This window comes from Nicotiana attenuata, chromosome 10 (genome assembly GCF_001879085.1).
Source record: "Nicotiana attenuata strain UT chromosome 10, NIATTr2, whole genome shotgun sequence".
NCBI lineage: Eukaryota > Viridiplantae > Streptophyta > Magnoliopsida > Solanales > Solanaceae > Nicotiana > Nicotiana attenuata.
In genome coordinates this window covers 20,222,799-20,248,479 of record NC_031998.1, presented here as the reverse complement: position 1 = coordinate 20,248,479, position 25,681 = coordinate 20,222,799, and positions in this window count along the sequence as shown.

The following is a 25,681-nucleotide window of genomic DNA, read 5'->3' as shown; positions in this document are numbered from 1 at the left end:
AGAAAAAATCACAACAACAAAGTAATTTCTATGACATGAACTATGTTCGACCTGATTCCTTTTAAGGATATGTAGGCAGCCGTTCGGCCCTATTAAAATAAAAATTCAAAAGTCCCCAAGCAAGAAATTGGGCAGAAGTTGCGGTTGTTGTAAGAAATCTGATTTCGAAAGTTGTAATTTTGAACCCATTTGAATTGTTTTGAGCCTTTGATATCTTTTCTTTTTAACCCTATCCAAAAGCCTACGCTACATTCCAAAGAAAGACCTTCCGATCAGTCTTCGAGAAACGCTAAGTCAAGCAAGGAGAGGTAATTCATATCAGGGGCAACACTCTGGTCCAAGCAGGAAAAATAATAAAATGAGAGAGTCTTATTGGTGAAAACCCTCGCGGGCACCATAAGGCGACGGGAGTTGAGAGAAATGAAAAATGAGAGAGTCTTATTGGTGAAAACCCTCATGGGCACCTTAAGGCGAAAGTGAGTTGAGAGATGAACAGAGGTCTGCTGGTGAAAACCTTTCGGGGCACCGTAGGATAAACAAGGTTAAGGTTTGGGTGAAGAAATCAGGTTATGGAATTCCGGGGCAACAAAGTATGGCAATTGAAAGTTGATTAGTTTGACAGACTGGGCCGGTTAATTCAAAATGCATGTCATGATCAATGGTACCAGCTGTTCCACTTAGATAAGTTTCTTTTCCTTTTCCCTTTTAGTAAGTCGTCCAGTTTTGGATTTTCTTCATCCTTAGCTCTCAAGGTCATTGCATTTCATTTCTTTCGGGGTTTGTTTCTCTAAGATGTTTCAATGTCAGTCTTGGTCAAAGCAAATAAGAAAGGACTTCAAAGCTCACTACCATCTTCAAAAATTGCAAAGCACAGTGTGGCCAAAACATACCAAAGATAGCATGATGTAAAGTGGGATATAAGGAGTCACCGAAAGTTTCATCGGTGGAATGATTTGGTAATGTCATAGGAGATGCGAAGGTTCAGATAAAGGGGTCAGAGATGTAAAACAACAGTATGGTATAGAGAACTCGGGTCATCAAAGGTCATGGGGTTTGAAAGTCAGTCAGAAAGTCCAGCGGTGGGAGCAGGTCAAAGTAAAACACGGCAGCGGAGACTTCTTCAGCAAGAATTCCATCAACTAACCACCATTTAAACTGACAAGATTTTTCTTTGATTGAAACAAGGGTAGAAAATTTCGTTGGTTTAGGAGGAATTCTCCGTAGGGGAAGAGCAAGCACCAAACATGTTTGATCGTAAACTCTCAGGACCCTCCTGTAAAATGGGACATAGTCAATTAGGAGTTTTCAGGACCCCCCCTGACTAATGGGACCTAGCTTTAAGATTTCCATTTGATCACAAGATGTAGCGTAAGTTCTGTTGTAAGATAGTATAATTCAATCGTAAAAGTGTCATTTTTTAGGATAAGACTTGATTTTGATTTTCAGGACCTTCCTGGAAAATAGGATAGAGTTTAAGACCCTCTTAGATAACAAGACTTAGCGGAAGTAATACCTTTAGAAGATACATCTTAGATCTATAATTGTCGTTTAATTAAGAGTTGCCAGGACCTCCTTGGATAATAGAACTTAGCTTTCAAATTCTTAATAATAGTTGGTAGAATGATTCAGTTTAACACTCACCTGTGTGCCCAGCTACCAAACTGGGGCAGAAAATTTCCTTTGTATTGTCTATTTTTATTGGAATGAGGTACCTGCTTGGGGAACAGGGAGAAAAATTTCAAATTCAGTAGTCAGGAGCCCGCCTGGAGAACAAGGGAATACATTTCAGTTCGGCAGTCAGGAGCTCGCTTGGAGAACAAGGGAATACATTTCAAGTCAGCAGTCAGGATCCCGCCTGGAGAACAAGGGAGAGGAGCCCGCCTGGAGAGCAGGGAATACATTTCAAGTTTAGCAGTCAGGAGCCCGACTGGAGAGTAGGGAATACATTTCAAGTTTAGCAGTCAGGAGCCCGCCTGGAGAACAAGGGAATAAGTCAGCAATCAAGAGCCCGCCTGGAGAGTAGGGAATACATTCAAGTCTAGCAATCAGGAGCCCGCCTGGAGAGCATAGGAATACATTTTGAGTTCAGCAATCAGGAGCCTGCCTAGAGAGCAGGGAATACATTCAAGTTTGGCAATCAGGAGCCCGCCTGGAGAGCATGGGAATACCTTCAAGTTTGGAAATCAGGAGCCCGCTTGGAAAGCATGGGAATACATTCAAGTTTAGCAATCAGGAGCCCGCCTGGAGAGCATGGGAATATAATTCAAGTTTAGCAGTCAGTAACCCGCCTGGAAAGCAAGGGAGTATAATTCAAGTTCAGCAGTCAGGAGCCCGCCTGAAAAGCACGGGGATACAGTTCAAGTTCAAAAGTCAGGCGCCCACCTGGAGAGCACGGGAATACAGTTCAAGTTTTTGGCAGTCAGGCGTCCACCTGGAGAAAAGGAAAGCATCTCAAAGTACAATTTGAGTTCGGCAANCAGCAGTCAGGAGCCGCTCGAAGCATGGGAATATAATTCGAGTTCAGCAGTCAGGAGCCCGCCTGAAGAACAAGGGAATACAGTTCAAATTCAGCAGTCAGGTGCCCACCTGGAGAAAGGAGCAACATCCCGAATACAATTCAAATTCAGCAATCATGTGCCCACCTGGAGAAAAGGGGAAACATCTCAAAATACAGTTCGGCAGTCAGGCATCCACCTGCAGAAAAGGAAAATATCTCAGATTCTAATTCAAGTCGACAATAGAGGAATTTCACTGGAAGAATACAAGTCAGCATGGCAACAAAAGTTACAGGAGCAAGATTGAAGAGATAGATAGGTTTTGTAATTCATAGCTCATAGTTTAGTCTAGCTTCTTTTATTTTGACATGGTGTAATAAGGGAGTTCAGTAAGCAGCAGCAGCAACAGTGAAATCACAGCTCCATGGTAGTCCCAGCTACCAAATATTCCTAAACTACACTGACCTGATTCCTTTATAGCCAAGGATATGTAGCCAACCTCAGAAGCAGGGTACGGTCAAATCTTTCAAAAATGCTTCCCACGGAGTATTCGAACGGGCAAAAATTGCTCGTATTCTCTCACTTTATCTTTGCACGAAAACTCTTCGTGTTTCCGAGCAAAGAGGGGCAGCTGTGAGCACGTGATTTTTGCATTATATGAATTACTCCCATAAATTAAAAACAAAATAATTCCTTTCATTGTTTGCAATTTTTTGGATTTTTGTGGCATTTTCTGTTATGGTTTGCATTTGTCTGTGCATGTTTATTTTATTTTTATTATTGAAAAAATACAAAAAATGTGTTGCATGTGCATTTAGGAGTTAATTTTGCAATTTCAAGAATTAATTAGTAATTAAGTTATTTTATAAGAAAAAGGGAAAATCACAAAAATAGTTTAATTCGCACTTTTATTTTTGAGTAGTTCTCTTTTTATTTGTTTTTAATTAATTGTGATAATCATCTAGGTTTAATTAGTTTTTAGGATAATTAGNCACTATCTCCTTGTTACGTAACACCTCATGACACATGTCCAGATAGTCCTGGGGATGCTCTGAAGATGTACTGCCATAATGAGTGGTGAAAATCTTGGTAAACCTATCCAACCTCCACAAAGCATCAGAAGATATAGATGAGCTATCATCGGTTTGTGTTGCATCACCCGGTGGAACTACCCTAACTGGATGAGCTGCTGGAGTCTGAAACTGAGGAGTTATCTGCTCCGGAGTGTGAGTAGAAGGAGTCTATGCTCCTCTCACAGCCCGAGAGACGGCTGGTGCTACAGGGAATGTGCCAGCCTGAGTAACACTCTTCATAAGGCCCACTAGACGGACCAAAGCATCCTGAAGCACTGGGTGGCTATGAACCCCTCTGGAACCTGAGCTGGTCCGGCAGGAATAGTCTGGGCCGGAACCTCATCATCAAAATCCACCCGAGGCTTCGCTACTGGTGCTGCTGCTCGAGCTCTAGGCTGAGCCCTGCCCTTTCCTCGTCCTCTAGCACGGCCTCGACCTCGTCCTCTGCCCCTCATAGGAGCTTCCACTGGGGGCTCGAGCTGCTGATCAGCTGATGAAGCGGTACATGTTCTCGCCATCTGCGAAAGGACAAGAGTAGAAAGTTCAATTAGCATTGAGAGATCAAATCGCACCATAGAGAAGAATAGAAGCGATATTGTTCCTAAACTCTGTAGCCTTTGGAGGATAAACACAGACGTCTCTGTATCGATCCCCCAGACTCTACCTAGCTTGTTCGTGAATTGTGAGACCTAGGCAACCTAGTGCACTGATATCAACTTGTCAGGACCCAGATTTCCCACCATCGGGATCGTGATGGCGCCTAACTTTTTAGAATGCTAGGCAAGCCAACAGATAAAGATTTAATACGCTAACCACAATCCAGATCAGTAAATAACAATAATTAAACCAAAACAGAGTAAAGAAGTGCAGAAATTCATAATAATCCAAGTACTAATACACGACTACCCAAAATCTGGTGTTGCAATCGACGAACTTCTAAGAGTCACTACAAATACTGGCTGAAAGAAAATACAACTGTTCTCGAATTAAAAGAAAATAGGAAAACTAGGATAACTGGAAGGGGACTCTAGGAACGCCGGCAGATCTACCTTGGGTCTCCTGTTGGACTGAAGGCAACAACTCACTCGGGTCAGCACGGTCAGGTACCGAAATTTGTACAGAAAGTACATAGTGCAGTATCCGTACAACCGACCCCATGTACTGGTAAGTGTTCAGCCTAACCTCGACGAAATAGTGACGAGGCTAGGGAAGGACACATATATAAACCTGTGCAGTTAAGCAATATACGGGCATAATAACAAATAATAGAAACTAAACACATATTAACGGGAGGGGGGAAAACGTGCTGAGGGGAGTATGAAATCATGAGAATAGAACGGCAAAGAAACACAACAAACAAGTGCACGGCATCACCCTTCGTGCTTTTACTCTCGTCCTCACCATAACAAATGAAATAAAATGATAATGAATATAAAATGGCACGGCATCACCCTTCGTGCTTTATGCTCTTCCTCACATGATAATGAATATGAAATGGCACGGCATCACCCTTCGTGAAATACACCTTTCCTCGCATGATAATAAATATACAATGGCACGGCATCACCCTTCGTGCTTTACACTCTTCCTCACCCAAACAACAAAACAATAACGACCGGGCAATGGAATTATCAATAACAAGCCCCATTTTAATATTTAGTTTCACAACGTCAACCTCAACTTTGAGTCAATACTCAATCAATATCAAATTCCAATAAAACATGATAAAAGTTGCTCAACATGAAGAATAACCAGTTTACGCAGGAACGCATACGAATAAAGGATACGGCAATCACAAGAATAAGACTCACTCGCATGTTATGACCCGACAAAAACGTATAGGTACTCGTCACTCACGTATACGTTGTACTCTACAAACAAACACATAGCAAATAGAAAACAATACCTAATCCTTTAAGCTAAGGTTAGCCACAACACTTACCTCGCTACCACGACCAAACTCAGAGCTTAATCACCGCTTTTCCTCTAGATTCCGCCTCCAATCCACTCGTATGTAGCCATAATTGACTTAATAATATCAATTATCGCTAAAGAAATCAATTCCAATGCATTATTATAGGTTTTCTAACATTTTTTCCAAAAAGTGAAAAATTGACCCCGGGCCCACTTGGTCAAAACTCGAGTTTCGGACCAAAATCCATTCACCCATTCACCCCCGAGCCCAAATATGTAATTATTTTCGGAATCCGTCCCCAAATCAAAGTCTAAATTCCCAAATTTGCAAAATCCCTAATTCTACCATGAATGAACAAGTTTTAGGGCTAGAAATCTAATAGGTGTTGATGAAAATTGAAGGAAATGAGTTGAAGAACACAAACCTATGAATTGGTGTTGAAATCCCTCTTCAAAAATCGTCCTAGTCGAGTTCTAGTGAAGAAGATATGAAAATTTGACCCTTTCCCATTTTTTTTGTTATGTTTTTAAAGCACTGGACATGTCTTATTCGCGTTCCCGAAGCTCTGTCCCTATTGGCCTAAGTGTTCGCGAGTAACCCATCGCGTTCGCGAAGGTATATCCCCCCCAGCCTCCGCGTTCGCAATCCAAATGTCGCGTTCGCGATGAGTTATCTTCCCCTCCCCCAGGTCCCATGCTTCGCGTTTGCGGTACATGGATCGCGTTCGCGAAGGGTAAAGCCCTCGCTGCTCCGCGTTCGAGAAGAAAAAATTCCCCCTGCCTCTTTTTATCTTTCGCATTCGCGATACTACCTACGCGAACGCGAAGAAGGGCATATCGGAACAACTCCTGCAGCAAAATACCAGATTTTCCTAAGTCTAAAACATCCCGTAGCCTATTCAAAACTCACCCAAGCCTTCGGGGCTCTAAACAAACATGCACACAAGTCTTAAAACATCATAAATAACATCTAGGACTACAAATTTAGCATCAAATTGCATGAAATTTTCAAGAAAGTTCAAAACTTCTATTTTCTCAACCAAAGGTCCGAATCACGTCAAATCAGTCCTGTTTCTCACCAAATTTCACCGATAAGATATAAATATCATAGCAGAATTGTACCGGGCTCGGGAACCACGATACGGACCCGGTATCAACAAGATCAATTATTAACCAAATTCTTAAAACCTTTATAATTCCAGTTTAACAATTTTCATCAAAAATTCATTTCTCGGGCTAGGAACCTCGGAATTCGATTCCGGGCATACATCCAGATCCCATATTTTACTACGGACCCACCGGGACCGTCAGAACACCGGTCCGAATCCGTTTACCCGAAATATTGACCGAAGTCAAGAAAAATTAACTTTTTAGGCCAATAATTATTATTTCCTCAATTTTTCACATAAAAGCTTTCCGGATATACGCCCGGATTGCGCATGCAAATCGAGGAGAGATAAAATGAGGTTTTTAAGGCTTAGGAACACTGAATTGAGTTCTAAAACAGAAGATGACCTTTTGGGTCATCACAACTCCTCCGCAACCTCAGTTTATCAGCAATACAAATAAAAATTATCAATAAATTTAAACAGGTTGGTTATGTTTCCTACTCTCTCTAAAAAAATAAGTTGCCCGGCCTATACCCTACTTCTGTTTCTAATAAAGTAAACTTTTGAGATATTAAAAAAGAAAAGGAAATCATGGTTCATGGTAATCCTACGAGTCCTCTTTTGGCATGCTGCTTCATTCTACTTTTTCAGTCTTCTTCTCCAATATTCTTTATTTCTCTAAAATTATCATCAATTCTTGCAAGAGCCTACGTTTAATTTAATTTTCAACTATTAGAATCGTTATCCCTATCGGTTCTAGACTTCTAGAAGTTTCATATCCATGTTAAATTTACTTGCATAAGAACATTTTAAAGTGTCTCTTACCCCAATTTATAAATTTATATACTTGAGATTTTGAGAATTATCATCTAACTTCCAGTAATGTGCTATTAAAATCTTTAATTGATTACATAATACAACAAATATGCTCCAAAAACTCATCAAGCTAATCCCTTTATCAATTTCACAAGGACAAGAATAGTACTTAATGTATATCATGGACTTTGAGCATTTCAGTTGTTATTTATTTGTTACAGTTTTCTTCGTTTGCAATCTTTCTTGCTAGCCAAATTCTGAATATTGGAGTTGGTTAATCGTGTTTTTTAAATAGATAATTCCATGATGATTAATTTGTAGTCAAAATTAAAGGGGGCAGATAGATATTGATAATTGTTATAAGTACACAAATTTATAATGAAGAATGAGAAAAAGGATTAGTGTTTCCTTGTTTTTAAATATCTATATTCTCAAAGCTAATCTTATACTTACATAAAAACTTAGGATACTTATTCATCTTTATACGTATATTTTATTAGTTTTATATACATGCAAATTTAATATCCTATTAGCTGAAGAAGAAAAAAAAAGAGAATTAATTAGTGAAGAATTACGAGAAATTCAACATATTTCTTTACTTTGAGGCCCCAAAGAAGAACTACAAGAACCAGCGTAATAAACTACATGCTTTCATTTACGTATATTCGCTTATTTTATCGTTATAACTTTTACTCTTTCAGAAAGAAAAAATAGTGCTATTTGTATACTATTAAATATGAAAACAAACACAAATAACCTAATATCTGATTTAGAAAATTAGATCGCGTTTCCTGTTCAAATATGAATCATGTCCCACGATGTTGATATTTGTATAATTAACCATGCAAAGAATGCTAGATTATTTGCAGTAACACATATACACTTCTTGTAGTAATTAAGAGCAACAATTTCAAAAATAACCCTGCTTCAATATTATTTGTAAGCGGATACACAGATTGACTTGAGTCGTATTTCAGAAACTATTTCAGCAATGTAAAATATTTTTCCAGGATTAAACAAGCCCATCTCTAATTTATTTAGAGTATACAAGAATCAGCAAAATATTAAATTACAAACCCAGCTAGCTATTAGGAAAAGTAAATAAGAAAGGAAACAACTAATATTTAATATTGGACAACAAAGGAAGAAGAGAGGCGTGAAAGGAAAGGAGAGAAATGATGTTTTTGCTGTGTGAAATTGGCTTAAGGGAAGACCCTTTTATAGGCAAAAAAGCTTAAGGCTTTTCTTGCTATTTGTAAAGTCTCTTGTCATTTGTCAAGTATGATTGTCAAGACTTACATGCATCTTGCCACATGGATAGACATTTGTCTACTTACTTGCATGCATCTTGCCATATGGATGGACATTTGTCCACCTTTTAAATATATCACAACACTTCTAGTATAAGAAAATAAAATAAATTTTAAAACGCAGATATACTAAAGATTATCTTTTCTTGGTAAGAAAAATAATGTTGATGACTCTGGCTGTCATTCAACCAACAATAATTGTCATGAGATCTTTCTTATATAGTGGCGCCAATAGTTCCACCTGGCTTGAACTTCAGCTTTTCATCATGTGTAAAAGAAACAGATTTCTTGCGACTGTTATTAGACATGAATTCTTGTTCGACAAAATTCACCTTATACCTTTAAAACGTTTCTACAGGAAGTATTCCATACTTCACATTTATAAAAGAGAAGGGAATCAATGGAATTTGAAGTCTATAAAAGGTCATAATTCTATTGCGCAGTATCATTGTCAAAGTGGATTAGTACGACGTTAACAAATTTAATAGTTGACTTCAAAATCCTAAATCCTAAATCAAAACCTAACTATTAGTTTTATATTTATTAAGGAATTATTTCTGAAGAAGTAAATAGGAGAAAAAGTTGTTCTGAAATAAAAACAAACAAATTGAATTCTGATGATTAGGTATATATTTATGTATACTGTCAAAATCAGGCTGACCTAATTTTGTGCGACTAACCGGAATCGGGACGGAAAATCAAGGCCCAGCCCCAGTTATATCGGAACATGGTACGGAGATGGATTGGTAAGCTCTTGGATCAATGGGCTGATCAAGATCGAGGCCAACCGTGATCGAGACTGAAGCGAGAAAGAGATCGAGCAAGATCGAAGGAGGCATGCTACGTAGAATAACAGAAAGCCGAGATATTCGTTGTCGGGCGAGGATCGTGGCGGAAATCTCGGCACGTATCGAGTCAGGATCGGATATTTAGCATATCATTGGATTTACTTCTGTAATTAGAATTGTACCATAAATAGGATTCATCTACTATATAAAGATGGTTCTAATCATTTGTAATCATCATACATTCACGCATAACAAGACAATATATTATATTTTCTCTTGCAAGCTCTGTTGTTCAAGTTCATACTTTTCAATAGCATACTTAGTTGGTTGGAGGGCGGTCTAGCTCGAGGACCACAGTTGTTCATTACATTGGTTTATTTTATTTTACTATTAATTCCTAGCATTAATTCTTATATTTATCAGTTTGTACCAAGTGAAATCACTATCCTTAAAACCACTTATAAGTTTAATTGTTATCCGATTTTAAGGGTAAATAGTTTGGCGCCCATCGCGGGGCTAAGGATAATAGTGATTTCCTGGTACAATTTTCGTAATACACATAATTTTACGCTTATTTTTTGACGTGTCATTGATTCCAGGATCAGCATGTCAAACTCTCAAGTAGCACCCACACACATACATACAACGGTCTTGGTCTTCATGGAGAGAACGACAACATAGCTGCCCCAGGAAACGAAGTACTTCCAGTCAACCCTGATGGAGCTCTGGTCGTGGACCCGATCGACGTTAGCTCCCATATTGCCATCAATGGGAATTTGGGAGTCGATCCTGAAAATAGCATCCGTAGATATGCTCGAACAGCCGATCAAAACGCAGGGTGGTGGAGAAGGCGAGATTAGCCTTCGGATGATATTCGAAATGTTGCAGACTCAACAAGCTGCAATACCACAATTCCAAAATCAGAATCGTACACGAAGCAGGATCCAGCTTGAGTCATTGCAAGAAGTTGTTCATAGAGCCGAATCGGTGCCAAAGAGATCGAATGGAGGAGAATCGGAGACCAATCCTACTATCGTAAAGGTGCTCGAGGAACTGACAAAGCGAATCGAGACCGGGGAAAAGAAGATCGAGGAAAACGATAAGAAAGTGGAAACTTATAATTCCAGGGTCGACCAAATTCCAAGGGGATCACCGTTGTTGAAAGGACTTGATTCCAAAAAGTTTGTCCAAAAGCCTTTCCCCCAAGCACGGCTCCGAAGCCAATCCCTAAGAAGTTCCGTATGCCCGAGATCCCGAAATACAACGGAATAACTGATCCAAACGAGCATGTCACCTTGTAAAAGCACGAAAAATAGAGAAGTTGAAGCACTGGTTTTGTTATTGTTTCTCTCTTTATTCATACGTAATCTTTGGATGCAAATATATACAAGAAGGCTATACAATTTGATAAGGATTGAGAGATACAGTTACACTAAGATATAAGTTAAGAATAGCTAAAACCTATCCCTTATCTGACTGGGAAGGACACGGTCTAATACTCCCCTTGCAAACTGAAGGAGGCGAAGACACGTTTAGTTTGGAACGTAGAAACTCAAAGCGCGCATCTGAAAGTGGCTTTGTCAAGACATCGGCCAATTGATCTTTAGACGACAAGAATTGTACTAGGTGATCCTTCTTAGCGTCCCTATCCCGCAAAAAATGAAAATCTATCTCGACATGCTTTGTGCGAGCATGAAAGACTGGATTAATGGAGAGGTAGGCCGTACCAATATTATCACACGACAAGATAGGAGCTTTGGGAAGGTGCAACCCAAGCTCATTAAGGATAGACTTAATCCAAGTTAGCTCTGCCGCATCATCAACAAGTGCCTTGTATTCTGACTGAGTGGAGGATCGAGCCACAGTCCGTTGTTTCTTCGAAGACCACGAGACAAGAGAATCACCAAGGAAGATGACATATCCTCCAGTTGACTTACGATCATCTAGGAACCCTGCCCAATCCGAGTCAGTGAAAGCCTGAAGAAACAATGTGGAGGAGCACGAAATGTAAAAATAGAAATGTCGAGCGTTCGTTAAATAGGGTAGAATACACTTAACTGCAGCCCATTGATTGACTGTGGGATTATGCATAAATTGTCAAGCTTTGTTGACGACAAAGGCAATGGCAGGACGAGTGAGTGTGACATATTGTAAGGCTCCAACAATTTTCTGATACAAAGTGGCATCATGGAATAGGGGACTTTCACCAACGTGGAGGTTTGAGTTTATTGCCATAGGTGTGGAAAGTGGTTTACAGCTTTTCATATTAGCATTTTTGAGAAGAGAAGTAATGTATTGCTCCTAAGAGAGGGTGATACTGGCAGATCCATGAGAGACTTGAATTCCAAGGAAAAACTTAAGGGACCAAGGTCATGAATTGAAAATTCTGCACCAAGTTTTGAGAGCACGCTTTCCAGAAATGATGAGTTGTTTCCAGTGACAATAATATTATCTACATAGACCAAAATATAATCCACTACACCATGCGCTCGATAAATAAATAAGGATGTATCTGATTTTGAAGTAGTGAACCTAGCAGTGAGAAGGAACTTAAGGAGACACATGTACCATGCCCGAGGCGCCTATTTGAGACCGTAGAGGGATTTCTTAAGTTTATAGACATGATTCGGATATTGAGGATGTATGAAGCCAGAAGGTTGTGACATAGAGACTTGTTATTAAAGCTTATCATGGAGAAAGGCATTTTGCATATCTAATTGACGCAACACCTAATTGTAAGATGCTACCAAGGTAAGAACAGTACGAATGGTAGCCGTCTTAACAACATGACTAAACGTTTCGTAGTAGTCATGGCCCTCAAGTTCGTGAAACCCCTTCGCGACTAAGCGAGCCTTATAACGCTCTATCGCACCAGAAGAATTTCTTTTGACGCGAAATACCCATTTGCACCCAAGGACATTCATTGAGGGATCATAAGGAACCAATGACCCAGTATCATTCGTATTAATGTATCCATTTCAAATTCCATAGCAACCCATCATTCTTTATTTTTGGAAGCTTTAGTGAAACTAGACAGCTCATACGCGGGAGGGGGTAGTGAATCTAAGGTAGTGGCCAAATTAGAGGACGGGGGCATGTGCCTAAGTACCATATGATGTGAGTGTTGAGGAAGGGCTTTGAGCCTATTGGTATGGGTTGGAGGGGGCAGTGAAGCTGGGGAAGAATCTGGAACATATCATAGTTACTTAAGTCGACAACAAGAGGAAATCCCGGGGATAAGGTGTTGGGAACACCTTGGAGGGAAGTTGGTAGTAGAGCGGGAGAATGTGAAGAAGATGTGGGACTAAATATGGGGGATGGACTGGGAGTTTGATCGGGATTTAAGGAGGGGAAAGAAGAGTCTCCTGAATTAATGGTAGGATGAAGTAGTGAAGGTGGAGGTGATTGAGCAGGATTAGGCAACACCGGAGGAAGAACTCCAACGGGAGAGGATTGGTGAACAACCCTTGATGGAGACACGGAAATTGGAAGGGAAGCCCAAGGTGCGGTAGACGAATACTGATTGGGTGCAGGGCCAAGGATCGATGGTTTGGCGAATGGAAAGGTGTGTTCATCAAAGCGAACATGTCGAGCAACATAGACTCATCCAGTGGATTGATCTAAACAGCAATACCTGAGGTGAGTTGAGTTGTAGCCAAGAAACACACAAGGTTTTCTTCGAAAATCAAACTTGTGTTATTATAAGGTCGGAGGTAAGGTAAACATAAGCAACCGAAAACCTTAAGAAAAGAATAGTCAGGTTTGGAATGATGGAACAGTTCATACAGGGAGAGACCACGAGTTATTACTGAGGGAAGACGATTAATGAGAAAAACAGCGGACTCAAGTGCGTATTTCCAATAGCAAAAGGGAATTGAACTGTGGGAAAGAAGGCTAAGGCCGGTTTTAACCACATGGTGATTTTTTCGTTCAACTTTGCCTTGTTGCTCATGAGTATGACGGCAAGATACTCGATGAGCAATGCCAATTTGACTAAGCACAGGTGATAAGGATCGAAATTCCCCACCCCAATCGGATTGAATTGCTTTAATTATGGTATTAAATTGTCTTTCAACAAGGGTACAAAATTGATTAAATATTGGCAACACATCAGATTTGTGAGAAACAGGATACCCCCAAGAATTGCTCGTGTAATCATCAATAAATACTAGAAAATATCTGTGTCCTTGAGATGAAAGAGTGGGTGCCGGACCCCAGGCATCGACATATAATAATTGTGAAATGGAAGAACTTTTGTTGATGCTCAAGTAAAGACAATTTGTGTAACTTCCCGAGTTGACAATGTTGATACCCAATTTTTTCCTACATATTTTTTATACTCAAAATATTCTCAAAATAGCATGTACATGCATATATAAGCATTCCCAAGAGTTTTGATATTTTTCCTTTATTTTNAATGCTTACCCACGGAGTATTCGAACGGGCAAAAATTGCTCGTATTCTCTCACTTTATCTTTGCACGAAAACTCTTCGTGTTTCCGAGCAAAGAGGGGCAGCTGTGAGCACGTTGATTTTTGCATTATATGAATTACTCCCATAAATTAAAAACAAATTAATTCCTTTTCATTGGTTTTGCAAAGTTTTTTTTGGATTTTTTGTGGCATTTTTCTGTTATGGTTTGCATTTGTCTGTGCATGTTTATTTTATTTTTATTATTGAAAAAATACAAAAAATGTGTTGCATGTGCATTTAGGAGTTAATTTTGCAATTTCAAGAATTAATTAGTAATTAAGTTATTTTATAAGAAAAAGGGAAAATCACAAAAATAGTTTAATTCGCACTTTTATTTTTGAGTAGTTCTCTTTTTATTTGTTTTTAATTAATTGTGATAATCATCTAGGTTTAATTAGTTTTTAGGATAATTAGGTTCTAGGGATTAATTTAAATTTTGATCTAATTAAAAAAAAAAAAAGAAAAAGGAATTGTTGAAAAATTGATAAGAATTGAAAAAGAAGAAGAAAGGAGCTGAATTTTGGGCCGAATTGAGTGAATCTTACCCAGCCCAATTGAAATTCCCTCAAGACCCAGCCCAAAACCCGACCAAACCCAATCCCCAACCCGGCTAGCCCCTTCCCTCCGAACGACGTAGTTGTGCGATGAAACTACGTCGTTCCCCTCTGTCCCACCCATTAAACGACCCCCTTCCGTTATGTCTTCAATAATCCCCATTCTTGAGCCAAAACCTAATCTCCCTTTCCTTTGAAATCACCGCCCCTCTCCACCTAGCTCCGCCGTCCGGAAATCGCATCACGGCGGCGAAGCACTTCCAAATCCATCCAAATTTCGACTAGACAACCCCCATCGTCCCCTCTTTCATGTCCTGCCACCAATTTCTTCAAAGGACTACTGGATTTTTCCGAATTTCGGATCAAAGAATAAAAATCCAATCTTTTCTTCTTTTTCCCAAATATCTCGGATTAAATCTTCAACCCATGGTCAATACTTTGTGAATTACCTAGCCATTCAACAAAATAACTTTGTTCGAACAATCAAGAAGATTTTCCGATGGATTTGGTCGATGTTCGGATAACTGTTTCTTGAATTTCTCATTCTCTCGAGCCTCTGCTCCGTTTCTTCTTAACACGTGTTGAGGATTGCTTCACGAATCATTAGCCATGAACAAAAGTCCTGCTAATGTTTGTGTGGTAATTCTCACCGTTTGGTCGAGCTCTCAGATTCACCAGAGTTCGAATTCAAGTCATCCTTGCTTTGAAGATTTTTAAAGTCAATTGAACTCCATCGGTATTTTATGTTCCTTTCTTCTTTAAGTTCGGATATTAGTCATTAACTTCTTCCTCTTTCAGTTCAGTTGTTTTCCTTAATTTAGCATTGATTTGCAGTGTTTCTATCAAAGTGTTTTATTCAAAAAAATAAAATAAAAGAAAAGTAATAATTATGTTTGGATTGTTTCAGTCTCGAATTGGACTTGCTATTTCTTTTCTCTAAAGTTTTGTGGTTTGGGTTGAGTTTGGGGTTTTATCAGTATGAGCCCATTGAGCGAAGGTCCAATTTTTCTTGAAGACTATCTGTTGGCCCAAGTTTGGGATTGGTCTTGGGTCATTTGGCCCCATTTGGTCTAAGGTAATTTTCAGGGGATGGGGGGTGGCAATTTGGGTAGTTCATTTAGGAAATCTTTTGATAACCACCTGAAGAAGCTTCCTAGAAGCTGAAAATAGGTGTTACTTGGCAAGCAAGCCAAAACTTGAGGGATTAAGTAGCAAAAACCAAAATTAGAAAAGGGTAGAATTGAAAAAATGAAATCTGATAGTTGCCCTATTACCTTGCCTATAAAGGCATCTCATTCTTGCCTTTCAAGGCAACGTTTGAAGAGATAAAAAAAAAGAGAAAAACTGGAAAACTGAGGCGGCTAGGAAATACTGAAGAGAATTTGGATAATTAAAAGGATACAAAGAAGATCTTAGAGTCACTGTTACATTGAAATTTTCTGCAATTTTTGGAAGTGTTCGAATTTAAAAATGCTCTCTGATTGATCTTGGGCTGGATCTGGTGTAAAGGAAGCTGGTTGTGTCATTGATGAGCTGCTGAAGTGCCTTCTTCTGCTACTGACTTTCTCCTTTATCCTTTGCGCTAATTGTACCAGGTATCCTCTTGAACCATGGCAGAAATGAAGCCAGATTAGGACTTGTATAAAGATCTGTGACCAATTGGATTCGAATGATTTTATCAATCTTAGTTTATGATTAATTTTGTCATGTTATTATCTGGTTTTAGCTTAGCTTTTTGTGTACATTTTGTACTAAGGATTGATCTGAATTTGGTAGAATGCAAAGCTGTTTTAGACATTATATTGTGTATTAACCAAGGACTGTGGTTTTTTTTTAGGTCTAATTAGTTAAAACTTGTCGATTTTGTATTGTGGTTTATCATGGAACTGATTTGAATGTGTATCAATTCGGACCATTTGTTCTAACTAATTGGTATAGGCTCTAGTCCCATTGTCTGTATCCAAGTTTGCTCCCATATGACTAGGAATTTGTTGTAGCAGATATATATATATATATATATTTACCATACAGTTCTGCAGTTGTTCTCATATTGTACTCTTGCATTTTGAAGAGAATCTCCGATGAATCTAAGACTTATTTTAACTTTGGAAATCTTCAGACTCAAATTAGTTCATCATATGTAGTCTTTGTTTTTGTTTGAAAGAGTAGATCAGTCAAGTCCTGTTAAACAGGCCAATGTGAATCACATGTCTATGAATTTGCAATTGCTGAATTTTGACATTGGATGACGGTTAATTTGTGCGACTGGAAATTATGCTTTGCCGTAGAATACATGCGCCAATTTTAAAATGTGTTTTACATTGAGTTTAAGGGTGATTAGTGTTTGTCCAATTCTATATTTCTTGAGTGATAACTGGTTTCAAATATATCTGCTGAATCATGTGTTGGTTTATCATTGTTGGCCCAGATGCAACTACATTCTCCTCCGCAATCAGGCTGCCAAGTTGGGCTTCACTTGGAGCCCAGTTATTTCGCATATTAAGCAAGTTATAATGGGCAGCCCAAATGTAGTTTCGATTAGCCCATCCATTCCATAATCTAATAGGAGTAGGTTGTTACTAGTTTGTTGTTTATTAAATTATTAGCCTGAGTTAGCATAACATAGGTAGGAACTCCCATCCGTTTTTTTGTTAATTAGCCATGCCCTTTAAATTAGAATTGAGGTGCGCCGCGCCAAATAAAACCTCAAATGCATGGCCCTCATTTAATTGTTTCTTTTAAAATCCTTAGAATTCGAGGCATGCCATTTAGCAAATTTCCATGGCCCTCGCAAAGTTAAAAACGCGTAGTTGCTTTAGGCGCGTTATTTTAATAATATTACTTTCCTAAACTCGGGTGCACATTTATGTGACCCAAATCCAAATCTCAACTTTAGCTGAAATGTGTTGCAAACTGCGGGTGTATTTATGTGACGTGGTTTGAAACATATTTTAAATAACGTTGCAATCTTCCTTTAATTAATTAAATAAAAGCGGTTTAAAGTAAAATGCACATAGGTTTATAATTGTTTTAAAATCAGATAATTGAGCCATTTATAACAGTTTAGCGACCGTTCTAGAACCACGGAACTCGGGAATGCCTAACACCTTCTCCCGGGTTAACAGAATTCCTACAGAGTCAACCCTTTCCTCAACTCGGGATTTGGACCGGTGACTTGGGACACCATAAATCTCCCAAGTGGCGACTCTGAATTCCTTTAATAATATAATCTCGTTTCGATTGTCCTTTAGTTGGAAAAACTCCCTTTATTATACCCTCCCGGAGGGGTGTAGTGAAAAAGGAGGTGCGACACCTACTCAAAGCATCGGCCACCACATTGGCCTTCCCATTATGATACGAGATGGTGATATCATAGTCTTTCAATAGCTCCAACCACCTCCTTTTCCTCAAATTGAGCTCCTTCTGCTTGAACAAATACTGCAAACTCTTATGATGCGTGAACACCTCACATGACACGCCATATAGATAGTGCCTCCAAATCTTCAGCGCGTAAACAATGGCTGCTAGATCCAAGTCATGAACTGGATAATTCTTCTCGTGAATCTTCAACTCCCGCAAAGCATATGCAATAACCTTGCCACCTGCATCAATACCGCACCAAGTCCAATATGAGATGCGTCACAATATACTGTATATGGCCCTGAACCTGTGGGCAAAACCAACACCGGCGCCGTAGTCAAAGCTGTCTTGAGTTTCTGAAAGCTCGCCTCACACTCGTCCTACCACCTGAACGGGGCACCCTTCTGGGTCAACCTGGTCATCGGGGCTGCTATAGATGAAAACCCTTCCACAAACCTATGGTAATAACCCTCCAAACCCAAGAAACTCTGGATCTCTATAGCTGATGTGGGTCTAGGCCAGTCCTTGACTGCCTCAATCTTCTTAAGATCCATCTAAGTACCCTCTGCTGATATAACGTGACCAAGAATGAAATTGAACTCAACGAAAACTCACATTTCGAAAACTTTGAATATAACTGGCTGTCTCTTAGAGTCTGAAGAACGATCCGAAGATGCTGCTCATGCTTCTCTCGACTACGGGAGTAGATCAAGATATCATCTATAAAAACAATCAAAAAGGAATCCAGGTAGGGCTTGAACACTCGGTTCATCAAATCCATAAATGTTGGTGGGCATTGGTCAACCCAAACAACATCACTAGAAACTCATAATGCACGTACCGGGTCCGAACAACGGTCTTAGGGACATCGGATGCCCTAATCCTCAACTGATGGTAGCCAGACCTCAAATGTATCTTTGAAAACACCTTGGCACCCTGAAGTGGATCATATAAGTCATCAATCCTCGGCAATGGATACATGTTCTTGATGGTGACTTTGTTCAACTGCCGATAGTTTATGCACATCCTCATCGACCCATCCTTCTTCTTTACAAACAACACTGGCGCACCCCAGGGCGAGACACTAGGTTAATAAAGCCTTTATCAAGCAAATCTTACAACTACTCCTATAATTCTTTCAACTCCGGCGGGGCCATGCGGTACGATGGAAAAGAAATGGGCCGAGTGCCCAGAGCCAAATCAATGCAAAAGTCAATATCCCTGTCGGGTGGCATCCCCGGTAGGTCTGCAGGAAATACCTCTGGGAACTCCCGAACAACTGGCACAGAATCCATGGAAGGAACCTCTGCACTGGAATCATGAACATAAGCCAAATAAGCCAAACACCCCTTCTCGACCATACGCCGAGCCTTCATATAAGAAATAACCCTACTAGTAGAATGACCAGGAGTCCGTCTCCACTCCAATCGAGGAAATCCCGGCAAGGCTAGGGTCACGGTCTTAGCATGATAGTCCAATATAACATGATAAGGTGACAACCAATCCATCCCCAAAATGACATCAAAATTAACCACATTGACAAGTAGGAGATCTACACTGGTCTCAAGACCCCCAATAATAACCACACACTAGTGATAGACATGATCTACAATATAGAATCACCCACCGGTGTGGACACATACATGAGAGCACTCAAAGAATCACGAGGCACAACCAAATATGAAGCAAAATAATATGATACATAGGAGTATGTAGATCCCGGATCAAATAGAACTGAAGCATCTCTACTGCAAATAGAAACAGTACTTGTGATAATAGCATTAGATGACTCAGCCTCAGGCCTAGATGGGAAAGCATAACATCGGGGCTGGGCCCCACCACTCTGAACTATATCCCTGGGACGACCTCCTGTTGGCTGGCCTCCACCTCTAGCGGCCTGACCTTCACCTCTAATACCTCGACCTCAATCTCTAGCTGTCTAACCCCTACCTCTAGCTGGCTGAGCCGGCGGTGGAACACCCGATGCCGGGACCATGACACGAGAACCCTGGGGCTGAGAACTGCTCAATGCTCGAGGATAGTACCTAACAATGTGCCTCGGATCACCGCAAGTATAACAAGACATCGGCTGCTGTGGCTGATGACCCTGAAACTGACCTTGGCGGCCTGGGTAACCACCCTGAAAACTCTGGAGCGGAGGTGCACTGATATGATCTGGTGGTGCACTGTAGGCTAGCTGATCAGAATACTGCATATGAGAGTCACGGCCACCTGAGGCACCGTGAGAAGTCTGAAGTGTTGAATGGAATAGCCTGGGAGGATGGCCTCTACCAAAAGTACCCCATCCTCCAGATGAGGCCCCACTGAATCCACCGGAGTGATGAGGCCTATTGTCAGACCCCTAACCACTCCCCTTGAGCTAAAAGCATCTCAACTCGTCTGGCCACATTGGTCGCATCCTGGAAAGGAATCTCACTCCCTATCTCTTTAGCCATCTGCAATCTGATAGGCTAAGCAAGTCCCTCAATAAACCTCCTCACCCTCTCTCTCTTCGTGGGGAGAATAAGAAGAGCATGACATGCCAAATCAATAAAGCGGGTCTTGTACTGAGTACCGGACATACTTGCCTGCTGGAGATTCTCGAACTGCCTGTGATATTCCTCTCTCAGTGTAACAGGAAGGAACTTCTCGAGAAATATCCGAGAGAACTGGCCCCAAGTCAAAGTAGGCTACCCAGGTGGTCTGGCCAAAAAAAAATTCCTCCACCATTTCTTGGCAGAACCTGACAGACGAAAAGCAGCAAAGTCGACCCCATTGGTCTCCACTATCTCCTTGTTACGTAACACCTCATGACACATGTCCAGATAGTCCTGGGGATGCTCTGAAGATGTACTGCCATAATGAGTGGTGAAAATCTTGGTAAACCTATCCAACCTCCACAAAGCATCAGAAGATATAGATGAGCTATCATCGGTTTGTGTTGCATCACCCGGTGGAACTACCCTAACTGGATGAGCTGCTGGAGTCTGAAACTGAGGAGTTATCTGCTCCGGAGTGTGAGTAGAAGGAGTCTATGCTCCTCTCACAGCCCGAGAGACGGCTGGTGCTACAGGGAATGTGCCAGCCTGAGTAACACTCTTCATAAGGCCCACTAGACGGACCAAAGCATCCTGAAGCACTGGGTGGCTATGAACCCCTCTGGAACCTGAGCTGGTCCGGCAGGAATAGTCTGGGCCGGAACCTCATCATCAAAATCCACCCGAGGCTTCGCTACTGGTGCTGCTGCTCGAGCTCTAGGCTGAGCCCTGCCCTTTCCTCGTCCTCTAGCACGGCCTCGACCTCGTCCTCTGCCCCTCATAGGAGCTTCCACTGGGGGCTCGAGCTGCTGATCAGCTGATGAAGCGGTACATGTTCTCGCCATCTGCGAAAGGACAAGAGTAGAAAGTTCAATTAGCATTGAGAGATCAAATCGCACCATAGAGAAGAATAGAAGCGATATTGTTCCTAAACTCTGTAGCCTTTGGAGGATAAACACAGACGTCTCTGTATCGATCCCCCAGACTCTACCTAGCTTGTTCGTGAATTGTGAGACCTAGGCAACCTAGTGCACTGATATCAACTTGTCAGGACCCAGATTTCCCACCATCGGGATCGTGATGGCGCCTAACTTTTTAGAATGCTAGGCAAGCCAACAGATAAAGATTTAATACGCTAACCACAATCCAGATCAGTAAATAACAATAATTAAACCAAAACAGAGTAAAGAAGTGCAGAAATTCATAATAATCCAAGTACTAATACACGACTACCCAAAATCTGGTGTTGCAATCGACGAACTTCTAAGAGTCACTACAAATACTGGCTGAAAGAAAATACAACTGTTCTCGAATTAAAAGAAAATAGGAAAACTAGGATAACTGGAAGGGGACTCTAGGAACGCCGGCAGATCTACCTTGGGTCTCCTGTTGGACTGAAGGCAACAACTCACTCGGGTCAGCACGGTCAGGTACCGAAATTTGTACAGAAAGTACATAGTGCAGTATCCGTACAACCGACCCCATGTACTGGTAAGTGTTCAGCCTAACCTCGACGAAATAGTGACGAGGCTAGGGAAGGACACATATATAAACCTGTGCAGTTAAGCAATATACGGGCATAATAACAAATAATAGAAACTAAACACATATTAACGGGAGGGGGGAAAACGTGCTGAGGGGAGTATGAAATCATGAGAATAGAACGGCAAAGAAACACAACAAACAAGTGCACGGCATCACCCTTCGTGCTTTTACTCTCGTCCTCACCATAACAAATGAAATAAAATGATAATGAATATAAAATGGCACGGCATCACCCTTCGTGCTTTATGCTCTTCCTCACATGATAATGAATATGAAATGGCACGGCATCACCCTTCGTGAAATACACCTTTCCTCGCATGATAATAAATATACAATGGCACGGCATCACCCTTCGTGCTTTACACTCTTCCTCACCCAAACAACAAAACAATAACGACCGGGCAATGGAATTATCAATAACAAGCCCCATTTTAATATTTAGTTTCACAACGTCAACCTCAACTTTGAGTCAATACTCAATCAATATCAAATTCCAATAAAACATGATAAAAGTTGCTCAACATGAAGAATAACCAGTTTACGCAGGAACGCATACGAATAAAGGATACGGCAATCACAAGAATAAGACTCACTCGCATGTTATGACCCGACAAAAACGTATAGGTACTCGTCACTCACGTATACGTTGTACTCTACAAACAAACACATAGCAAATAGAAAACAATACCTAATCCTTTAAGCTAAGGTTAGCCACAACACTTACCTCGCTACCACGACCAAACTCAGAGCTTAATCACCGCTTTTCCTCTAGATTCCGCCTCCAATCCACTCGTATGTAGCCATAATTGACTTAATAATATCAATTATCGCTAAAGAAATCAATTCCAATGCATTATTATAGGTTTTCTAACATTTTTTCCAAAAAGTGAAAAATTGACCCCGGGCCCACTTGGTCAAAACTCGAGTTTCGGACCAAAATCCATTCACCCATTCACCCCCGAGCCCAAATATGTAATTATTTTCGGAATCCGTCCCCAAATCAAAGTCTAAATTCCCAAATTTGCAAAATCCCTAATTCTACCATGAATGAACAAGTTTTAGGGCTAGAAATCTAATAGGTGTTGATGAAAATTGAAGGAAATGAGTTGAAGAACACAAACCTATGAATTGGTGTTGAAATCCCTCTTCAAAAATCGTCCTAGTCGAGTTCTAGTGAAGAAGATATGAAAATTTGACCCTTTCCCATTTTTTTTGTTATGTTTTTAAAGCACTGGACATGTCTTATTCGCGTTCCCGAAGCTCTGTCCCTATTGGCCTAAGTGTTCGCGAGTAACCCATCGCGTTCGCGAAGGTATATCCCCCCCAGCCTCCGCGTTCGCAATCCAAATGTCGCGTTCGCGATGAGTTATCTTCCCCTCCCCCAGGTCCCATGCTTCGCGTTTGCGGTACATGGATCGCGTTCGCGAAGGGTAAAGCCCTCGCTGCTCCGCGTTCGAGAAGAAAAAATTCCCCCTGCCTCTTTTTATCTTTCGCATTCGCGATACTACCTACGCGAACGCGAAGAAGGGCATATCGGAACAACTCCTGCAGCAAAATACCAGATTTTCCTAAGTCTAAAACATCCCGTAGCCTATTCAAAACTCACCCAAGCCTTCGGGGCTCTAAACAAACATGCACACAAGTCTTAAAACATCATAAATAACATCTAGGACTACAAATTTAGCATCAAATTGCATGAAATTTTCAAGAAAGTTCAAAACTTCTATTTTCTCAACCAAAGGTCCGAATCACGTCAAATCAGTCCTGTTTCTCACCAAATTTCACCGATAAGATATAAATATCATAGCAGAATTGTACCGGGCTCGGGAACCACGATACGGACCCGGTATCAACAAGATCAATTATTAACCAAATTCTTAAAACCTTTATAATTCCAGTTTAACAATTTTCATCAAAAATTCATTTCTCGGGCTAGGAACCTCGGAATTCGATTCCGGGCATACATCCAGATCCCATATTTTACTACGGACCCACCGGGACCGTCAGAACACCGGTCCGAATCCGTTTACCCGAAATATTGACCGAAGTCAAGAAAAATTAACTTTTTAGGCCAATAATTATTATTTCCTCAATTTTTCACATAAAAGCTTTCCGGATATACGCCCGGATTGCGCATGCAAATCGAGGAGAGATAAAATGAGGTTTTTAAGGCTTAGGAACACTGAATTGAGTTCTAAAACAGAAGATGACCTTTTGGGTCATCACAACTCCTCCGCAACCTCAGTTTATCAGCAATACAAATAAAAATTATCAATAAATTTAAACAGGTTGGTTATGTTTCCTACTCTCTCTAAAAAAATAAGTTGCCCGGCCTATACCCTACTTCTGTTTCTAATAAAGTAAACTTTTGAGATATTAAAAAAGAAAAGGAAATCATGGTTCATGGTAATCCTACGAGTCCTCTTTTGGCATGCTGCTTCATTCTACTTTTTCAGTCTTCTTCTCCAATATTCTTTATTTCTCTAAAATTATCATCAATTCTTGCAAGAGCCTACGTTTAATTTAATTTTCAACTATTAGAATCGTTATCCCTATCGGTTCTAGACTTCTAGAAGTTTCATATCCATGTTAAATTTACTTGCATAAGAACATTTTAAAGTGTCTCTTACCCCAATTTATAAATTTATATACTTGAGATTTTGAGAATTATCATCTAACTTCCAGTAATGTGCTATTAAAATCTTTAATTGATTACATAATACAACAAATATGCTCCAAAAACTCATCAAGCTAATCCCTTTATCAATTTCACAAGGACAAGAATAGTACTTAATGTATATCATGGACTTTGAGCATTTCAGTTGTTATTTATTTGTTACAGTTTTCTTCGTTTGCAATCTTTCTTGCTAGCCAAATTCTGAATATTGGAGTTGGTTAATCGTGTTTTTTAAATAGATAATTCCATGATGATTAATTTGTAGTCAAAATTAAAGGGGGCAGATAGATATTGATAATTGTTATAAGTACACAAATTTATAATGAAGAATGAGAAAAAGGATTAGTGTTTCCTTGTTTTTAAATATCTATATTCTCAAAGCTAATCTTATACTTACATAAAAACTTAGGATACTTATTCATCTTTATACGTATATTTTATTAGTTTTATATACATGCAAATTTAATATCCTATTAGCTGAAGAAGAAAAAAAAAGAGAATTAATTAGTGAAGAATTACGAGAAATTCAACATATTTCTTTACTTTGAGGCCCCAAAGAAGAACTACAAGAACCAGCGTAATAAACTACATGCTTTCATTTACGTATATTCGCTTATTTTATCGTTATAACTTTTACTCTTTCAGAAAGAAAAAATAGTGCTATTTGTATACTATTAAATATGAAAACAAACACAAATAACCTAATATCTGATTTAGAAAATTAGATCGCGTTTCCTGTTCAAATATGAATCATGTCCCACGATGTTGATATTTGTATAATTAACCATGCAAAGAATGCTAGATTATTTGCAGTAACACATATACACTTCTTGTAGTAATTAAGAGCAACAATTTCAAAAATAACCCTGCTTCAATATTATTTGTAAGCGGATACACAGATTGACTTGAGTCGTATTTCAGAAACTATTTCAGCAATGTAAAATATTTTTCCAGGATTAAACAAGCCCATCTCTAATTTATTTAGAGTATACAAGAATCAGCAAATATTAAATTACAAACCCAGCTAGCT